At 40.7% G+C, this 9,165-nt stretch overlaps 1 protein-coding gene across 1 annotated transcript in view; it reads left to right on the top strand.

Annotated features, from left to right (window-relative positions):
- LOC108783900 (melatonin receptor type 1C) overlaps positions 1 to 9,165 on the top strand; it is an 83,211-nt gene that overhangs the window by 32,779 nt on the left and 41,267 nt on the right. The gene's annotated exons all lie outside the window — the stretch shown is intronic.

Raw genomic sequence — 9,165 nt, 5'->3', positions numbered from 1 at the left:
AGCTCAATCCACTTATTATTAGGCATTTGGGATCTTAGCCTGGAGGAATGTAAACATTTATGGGCCCTTTATGGCAGTTCATATCACAGAAGTTTTAAGAACTTAATTATATTTGCTGGGTATGATATAGGGCATTATTACAATGAAAATAAGATAGACAAATCAGTTGTGTGTGTCTGTTCCCTAGGGAAAGAGGAGATTACCATGTGGTATTTTTTAATTTAAATGCAGAGGGCAAGGAAACATAAGGGTTGGGTTCCCACAGAGTACATAAAGGAAAAAGTGTCCATTTAATTATTTTATTATATAAGAAAACTGCTGTGTGATGAAATAATGGTATGCATGAATAATGTTTATATTATTTTGTTCAATCTGAAAAAATGGGTTCTTCGCATAGGTACACCATTAAAGCCTAATGCCACCTATGTTTTTTATTTTTATTTTTGGATAGAATAGGAGTTGAGTTACATTTTCTATAAGGTTTTTATTTCTGTATGTGATCTCATTGGGGACATGTTTCCTTACTTTATGTCCCTTTGACATTGACACAAGAACGATGTACAGGAAGTGTTTTTGTCCAGGCCCTTTTGGGGCGATAATTTTTGCCTTCTCCCATGGTAGTGTCTGGTGCATGCTTAGAAATTTTAGCAGTACCATGTCCAGTAACTAAGCATGTGCTAGTAAATTGGTTGTTCACACTCAGAAATATCTGTACCTACCTACAGTAGTATGAGAATTTGGAGCGTAATTTGTTAATGTGCTCAGATTGGATTGGAGAGAAGGGGAAAAGTAGCTTTACCTGCAGCTGTTAGATTGGAATTTCTGTTTTGTGTGGTTTACTTGTAATTGTAAGTCTGGAATATCTTAAGTGGAATGGAAGGGTCCGATATTCCATGCTTATTCAACTTCAGGGACCAGCATGGCAGCACCTGGATCTGTATAATCAAGGTCAGATAACCTTGGTTTATCAGTGTAAAAACCAGAATCTTTGGGTCAGGAGGCACTGTCCTTGTCTGTGCTGCTGAATGGAGTCTAGGGAGTGATATTTTAGACTAAATTGACTCAGTATGCTAAGTCTTTGTGAGGAATGAAAGGTTTCTTCTCAAAGAGAAGGCTTGCTAATCAGTAGGCTCAAGTATGTTGTTGTTGTGTATGTACCCTCTGCAAAGGATGATATTATTTCTGCTGACAAATAGACACGAGTGTGTAAGAAGAGTCTAAACATTTCTATTTTTGATGCTTGTCTAATTCTTTCCCTGACTCTTGCCAATTTAATGGTGAATTTTGATACTAAATGATGTCACCTTCATGAATTTATAAAAGGTAAATACAGAAAAACTGTACAACTGTAAAATGTGTTGTATACAGTATGAGTTCAGCAAATTTTACTAACAACCATGCAACATGCTACTAAAGTATACTGAATGTATATTTTAAGATCAGTTCACCAATCACTCGCTGTTTAAACTGACCACTAAATATGTTACAGATCCACCTGCTTCTAATACATGTATGGAACTTTCTCATAATTGCTGCAGTATTTATGATTAGTTCCTACTCTACCTGTAAGAGTCTATGGTGGGAAATGACAAAATCAGATACTGCTGAGGGGAGACGTCACTGACAAAGAGATAAAAGAAATCAATGTGTGATTTGTCTCACTGGAATCCTTCCATAGCCAAAACTTCAATTATGGCAAGACTTAATTTTTGTCTTTGTATGGTCTTTCTCTTAATGTCTTTTTATGTAATTTATATTTTAATCAAACTTCTTTTTTCTAAATTGCAATATAAAATGAATTCGCATCTGCTAGTAAGCAGTCCAGCATAACTTAAAACAAATAATTATGAGTCTGGTAGCATGTTGTCTCTCCAAGCAAGTAAATTACGCTAGGTCAAATGCAGTGTGCAGTGTGTCTGCAGTGCATAAGAGATTACAGCTTAACATTGCTTTTGCAGTCATTGGGGAAGATTGTGCAAGCTTTGGTTTATCGTTTGTAGAAAAGTGAAGTATTTACTGATATTACCAGTGATTATGTTACCTAATTAATTTCTAGGCCTTCTCATTCCTGGACTTAATGTGATTTTTTTAATCATATAAATTTTTATTGGTTTCATCACAGAAGACTATTTTGCTTTTACTGGCATCTAGTGATCCTGCAAGTTATACAAATCCTGTCCTAGGGTGAAAATGTTCACTCACCGTACTGTATCTATGGAGGAGCAGCTTTGTCACCCTAGGACAGGAAGTATGTTAGTCCTGCAGAACATTGTTCTCTCTTCTTATCCCTATATAGGGGAAAGGTGTTCTGTAGTTCACCTAGAGAGCTGGGAACAATGTAACTGATTTTTTGCACCTATTGAACAGATTTAACAAAACACTTTCAAGGGTATGTTTGGAAGACTCAAATGAAATAAACGTGTGAGGTTTATTGATAGGATGTATGGACATACATTACATTCAGTATTATAATGACCTTATACATATTGTGACCTCAACAACAGCCCTATGATAGCACAGTAACTTTCAAAATATTGCTCATGTAGCATTCAAATCCACGGTGTTTAAAGTAAACCTGTTGATTTGCTCAGTTAAAGTGAGCACACAGGAACCGTGAGGAACAAAGCAACGCTCCAGAACAAAGGACAGTGTCAGCACAAATTCAGAGATGATTTGAGGATCTACAGCTGAGTGATACACAAATAAGGTAAATTTTTGTTAATAGTTGAGGTACTTGAATGCATTTTTAAGATCCTAAATTTAGTGGCAAAATAACAGGTTCTCTTGTTATAATATAAAACTGTAAAAAAAAAACATCATGCTTTCATTGCTATTTAAAGTAAAATGTGAATAAATATCGTCCAGATAAGACTGTGCGCATTCATTTGTTTGAAAGACGCTATTTAAAAAATTCCTACGTCAAGAAAACAAATGAAAAATAAAACAGTCCTCTTTCATAAAACATTGTTATAAATAATTACATGATTTGTTATAATTTAATTTTGTGAAAAGTGCATCCTTCCAAAGCGACCCAAAAAGTAAACATGAAAATAAAAAAACTTGTGGCCATTAATTTCAGACAGTTCAGTATAAATTAATTATTTACATTACACATTAACAAGTGAAACAAATCAGTCCCATTCCTTAATAGCGTGTCCCTTGTAATCATCCAACAACATGTGATCAATTAAACTTACCAGATAATGTTGACCTTTTTATTATAAATATTGCACATCAGGCCATTAAAATTATTTCCAAGGGCACATCCATTCTTCCTCATTTCTCTCATGAGACCAATGCAGGTGAATGTCATGTAGGTCCCAAACAGAGACAGACACATAAACATAGATCTAATAGTGTGATTCTATTTTATTGCATCAATTCAGGAAAAACAAAATAGAGTTCTATGACTAGTGCCTGATAGCACTATCCATAGAGCTTTGTATTAAATTGGTGTCTTCTCTTGGCTGGCACAATATTACAACTGCAAGATGGCGCTCAAAGTCTTGTAGGACGCCCAGTTAGCTTTAAAATTTCCAACAGGAGTGAGACCCGGAGGTGACATATCTCTCTGGCCACGCCTAGAGGGATACGTCAACATTTGATTGATCATATGGTATTGGATGATCACAGGGGGTGCACTGTTAAGTAGCAGATGAAGAGTTTGTACAATTTGGAACTGATTTGTTTCACTTGTTAATGTGTAATGTGAATAATTGATTTATATTATACTTTCTGAACTTTGTGGTCATATGTTTTCTATTTTCATTTTTACTTTTTCGGGTTGCATTTTTGTTACACATTTCTCACAAAATTAGTTTATAACAAATTATAAAAATAGTGCTGTTTTATTTTTGCTTTGTTTTTTTAATGGCATAGTTTCTCTGGATAGCCCATCTCTTCTGCTGCTAAAAGGATTGTGTAAATTCAGTGTCAGCCTTTGTTGGCACTAACAAGAGACCTTCTACCACCACCCACACAACACTGTGTTTTGGTCTGGTGACTGTCCAGACCAAAACACAGTTTTCAAGCACTGCATCCTGGCAGGAAGGGGATCCTCACCATATTTAAAAGTAGGTATTTCACAGGGCTCACAGGAAGCACAGGTAAGTTGAGAATCTACTATAGAGGTCCTCAGGGGAAGCTGTTAATTTGCCCTGGAATGACAGGTTTGTTTTGAAGCAGTCCTGTCACCTCGCTGCAGATGTTAAAAGTTGTCCAGCCTGTAACAGAACAAGCTTGAAACCCAACTCCAGTGCCCCCCTAGCACTGCAAGGGTTAAATGCTTGTTAAAGTGCATTTCTAGTTTTGCAGCCAAATTGGAATAAGACCAATTTTATATCTGTTACATGTTCCCATTCACATAGCATAGGCTAAAAAAAATTTAAAAAAATTATTCTTGAAGTTTAAACTGCTCTTACTTGGACTAGCATTTTAAGGGTTAACATTTCTACTTGCTTGGCTCTCTTTGCAATGTTACGAGAGGCTGCGAGTGGTCTAAGGTGGTTTGTCCATTGTATGTTAATTAAAGGAGAACTATGGGGTTAGGGCTTTTCCCCATAGTTCTCCTTAGGGTAACGGGAGGACACAAACTAGCGTCCTCCCGTCACCTTAAGCTCAGTACACCGCAAGCTACAGCTTGCGGTATACTGAGACGCCGCAGCTGAAGCGGACCCAAACAATTATGTCTGGATCCGCCCAGCTGCGTGAGTGACAGCTGGCTCTGCCTATCTAGAGGCAGAGCCAGCTGTACCCGCCCCCTCCCCCATCCTTTCTGCCAGTCAGCACTGGAGGATCGGAGCGGGGAGAGGGGAATCCAGCCACTACCCTGTCACGGCAGAGAGCTGTGACAGGATCGAGAAGTGAGCGAACGCCGGTATGTGTTCGCTCACTTCCTGATCTACTGAGCCGACCTGTGACAGTCTCATTGTCACAGGGCGGCTAGAACTATGAGGTGAGTGAAAAGCACTCACCTCATAGTTCTCCTTTAAGTGAATGAGAGAAACACAATCCTCAAATTTTAGTCCTAAGCCTCTCCTTTAGGACAGATCACCATGAAGGTGCTGAGAAAAACCTGGAATCAGCAATCTTGGCTGCTTTAACAAAACATCTTAAAGGTAAGAAATATTTTTTTATTATTTTATTTATGCTTTATAAATAGGAGCATATAACAAACAAATAGAAGGGTTATCTCAAATGTGATTGCAAAAGTGGAAATACACTTTAAGTCTAGGGGTAGAGGGATAAGGAGTAATACTTACCTCACTACGGCTGGCTCCCTCCATCTGTGTGGGTGCGAATGGTCCTGCAAAGCTTCCTCCAAAGGTGCCCCCAGCAGCAATTTCACACCTGCCTCCTCCGCATACAATGCAGGGTAATAGCGATGATGCCAGTGGATTGCCCACCGACCAGAGCATCAGGGAAAAGAGGAGAGCACTGAAGCCTGTGGTGGTCAAAGTGGGGGGATAAGATAAATATTAACATCTGCTGGGGAGGAGGACTCATGCCTCCATTTTCTTCCAGAGATATTGTCATCACTGTCATCTGAAACTTTTGGGTATGTCAGCATGTCAATCCACAGCGTGCTGCTGTTTCTCTCGCTGGCCACTATGTTACTGCAGGGCACAGAGTCAGCTGCAGGAACCACAGTGAATGGCAAGTGGCATGCTATTTAATGGTTCTGGAAGTGTCAGAGAGCAGCGGCCCTGGTATCTCTAGCATCTCTAAAAGGAAACTGAGACTTGGCTTCTCACCCACCACACAGGTAAGAATTAAGCCTATTCATTTACAGGCTGACCAGTTTTTAACCTGTGCAGGAAGGCAACAGCGTTGCTTCAAGTGCAACTGAAGCTAACATTTTTTTTGTTTTTTTAGAGACACAGAGGGCAAAAAAAGCTGGCAGTGGTTATAACCCTCCCTTACTCTATTCGAATCTAAAATAAAAGTTATGATTACTTTAATGTTATATCATCCGTTATTGTAAGTAGAAGGAAACTAAAGAAAAACATTTTATCATATAATTTTTACCAATTTTTAAAAAACTGTTAAGTCCAGCACAGTGCAATGCTGGGATTTTTCATAAATAAACACCATACATTCATCTGGTTGTGTGCACTCTTCCAAAATGGCCGCTGTCTATCATCTGCAATTTTAACAGGTCCAGATGAAGGGAGCCTATCGGGTACCAAATGCTGACCTGAAATGATATAATTAATGATATAATTGGAAATGTTTTTTTAATTAACTTATACAGGAAAAATGTGATGTTATGTTAGTATACTGTATATGCCATTCCATGAACAGTTTCCAAACTATATGTAAAACATTAAACATTTGATTTCCTTATTTTACATTTTTAACTTAAAAATACTCTAAAGTTCCAAAACAGGAAGCAGTTATTTCTCCACCTGGCAAAGTACAGCTGGCATGTGGACATGAGACCACAACACAGACTTTAATTTAATTAATTTAATCAAATGCAGTTAGAAGCAGAGCACTGTGGAATGTCAATAGATATTCAGAGAGCTACATGAAACAATGAACTTTTAAAAGAAAATTTAGGAGATTAGATTAGGTTTGCACACTTCAGCCAATCTGCTATGGTGTTTGCCTGAAGGCAGCACCATAGCTAATACTTATAAACTTCTGAAGCTGAAACCCTATATTTATATCAGTCAAGCAATTTGTATGGCCTCCAGGCATTCTCGTGTAACAGATCTTTTGAAGAATCAGAAGCAGCTAACATGGTGAGATTTTTCCAAAAAAGGGCCGTTTTCGGTATGAGAAGCAGGTGGCAGAATCCACGGGTTTAAAGAATATTGGTGTGTTAAAGGAAACCTGACTGAATACATTTATTGCTACTGTCATTGCAGGTTTGTGAAGTTGCAAGCTCAGGGATTATCATTCTGATCCTTGTGGTGTTACTTAGTGAGTTACTGAGCCAGAATAATTTCATGTTTTGTTCATTGTTGGCATACGATCCTCTGAGAAGCTAAGGAGGCGGAGCGCTGAGGAGCTTGCACAACCGCTTGTTTAGTGAACGGACCTTTGCAGGGTTACAAGGTTTTGGTCCTAGGACAGCCAGTGGGAATAGGAACAATGTGGGAATTGTACATTTCTACAGTGGGAATTGTACAATGCATTTTAAATAAAAAGCAGAACACACACTGACAGCCTAGTCTTGCAAATTACACAGAGGGAATGGCTTTCCAAATGTGATCAGGGGAGCTTTGCTGCCACTTTAACAGCTGTGTGCTGCACTATGTATATCAGGATCAGTGTTAGCACTCCTGATACAGAGCAGTAGGCTGTCACACTGTAAGCGTTGTTTCAGTGATTACAGGGGTGCACAGCTCAGCCCTCCTGCACAATGGAGGACAGGGCCAGACAATGCAAAGGAGTGGTATTTTCTGAATGGCCTCTGTGCTGAGCTAGTGACCTGCTGTGTTTCCACAGCATAGGGGGAAGGTTTCTCACAGCAGTAACAGCAGCAGTAGCAGGACCCAGAGGTTCTCTGTAAAGCACTGTAGTAGAGCTGGCTACTACATTGCTTTACAGGAGCCCCGTGGCCCTACCAGGTATAAAATATATATATTTACATTGGACCCATGTAAGTATATATAAATATTTATACCTGCAGTTTAGCTTTAAATCTTTATACAAAACAGTGTAGTGTATACAAATTAGGGGCCTAATATACAAACACAAATACGCGCACGGCAATTGTAATATGCACATGAAAATACGAATATACAGCATTTCACCAATAGAAGTGAATTTGATGAAGTATGTAAAGCAGTTGAAAAGCAAATGGCAGAAACACTACAACAGACAAGATATTTCCCTTCCCACAACCCTATATGCTAGTATATAACATCACACAGCAATCCTTTAAAACACACAAAAAAGTATTTACTACCATTTTTGCTCGAAAAAGCACTACTTGGACGTTACTACAAATTAAACTTCTCACATTAATCAACGCCGTTTTGCAGGATATGGCGCCCTGTGCACATAACTATGTGTGCTCATTGTGGTGTGTTTTGTGCTCATACTCAGTGGTGTATTTTGGTTTGGGGCTGCCCTAGGGAAGACAAAACTCAGACACCCCCCCACTAAATTTGCCCCACCCTTTCCTGTTTTTGACTTTTTGTGTAACTTGTCAGCCGCTGGATAAAGCGCACATGTATGCAGCTTTTGAAATGTTCCGCTATTAGCATAGCAGGAAAGCTGGGGTCTCAGGTGGGCTCTGCGGGGTTTCAGGGGGGCTTTGCAGGATCTGTGGTGGGCTCTGCGGGGTCTCAAGTGGGCTGTAAAGGATCTCTGGTGGGCACTGCAGGCCTCAGCAGGGGACTGTGCAGGACCGGTGGTGGGCTCCGCAGAGCCCACCACCGATCCTGCACAGCCCCCTTGAGACCCTGAAGAGCCAACCATAGACCCTGCAGAGTCCACCATAGATCCTGCAGTGCCCACCACAGATCCAGCACAGCCCCCCTGAGACCCCGCGGAGCCCACCATAGACCCACCACAGAGCCTCAGAGCCCACCTGAGATTTTCAGGTGGGCTATGCAGAATCTATGTTGGGCTCTGCAGGGTCCCTTTAACAGTAGTGTGATCCACTTAACTGCATCTGCTGCCCACTGCTGGACCTGGCCTTCTTTACCACTGGACCACCCAGCCTCCTCCTCGCCTGACTGGCGCTTCCAGGTGCCGGCCTCCTCCACGCTCGACTGGCGCTTTGGGACCGGCGTCCTCCGTCACCTGACGGGGATCCGGACCCGCCCCCTCCTGCTGCTGCTGCTCCTCCTCTCCTCCTCCGCCACCTTGTCCTGCTAGATTAAGCAGCCGAGGCTTCCCAATTCTGCGGAGCCCGGCTTGCCTGACTGTTCTGGGGGTGGAATTTTTGCCGCCCCCCTGGAAAGTGCTGCCCAAGGCAAACGCCTTGTTTGCCTCACGGCAAATACGCCCCTGCTCGTACTGTGAGCATGAACTTGGTAAATCAGGCCCTAAGGGTAAAGTTTCAGTTAAACCACTCTGAATCCGTACACTTTTAACCAAGTTATCTCTATAGGTTGAACTCGATGGACTTGTGTCTTTTTTTCAATCTGACTAACTATGTAACTATGTAAGTTGCTTTCAAGACTAGGATGGCAGTACACCCTACCC

The sequence above is a fragment of the Nanorana parkeri genome, unplaced genomic scaffold, assembly GCF_000935625.1.
Source record: "Nanorana parkeri isolate BGI_ZX_2015 unplaced genomic scaffold, ASM93562v1 scaffold93, whole genome shotgun sequence".
Classification (NCBI taxonomy): Eukaryota; Metazoa; Chordata; class Amphibia; order Anura; family Dicroglossidae; genus Nanorana; species Nanorana parkeri.
This window is presented reverse-complemented; position numbering and strand designations above follow the sequence as displayed.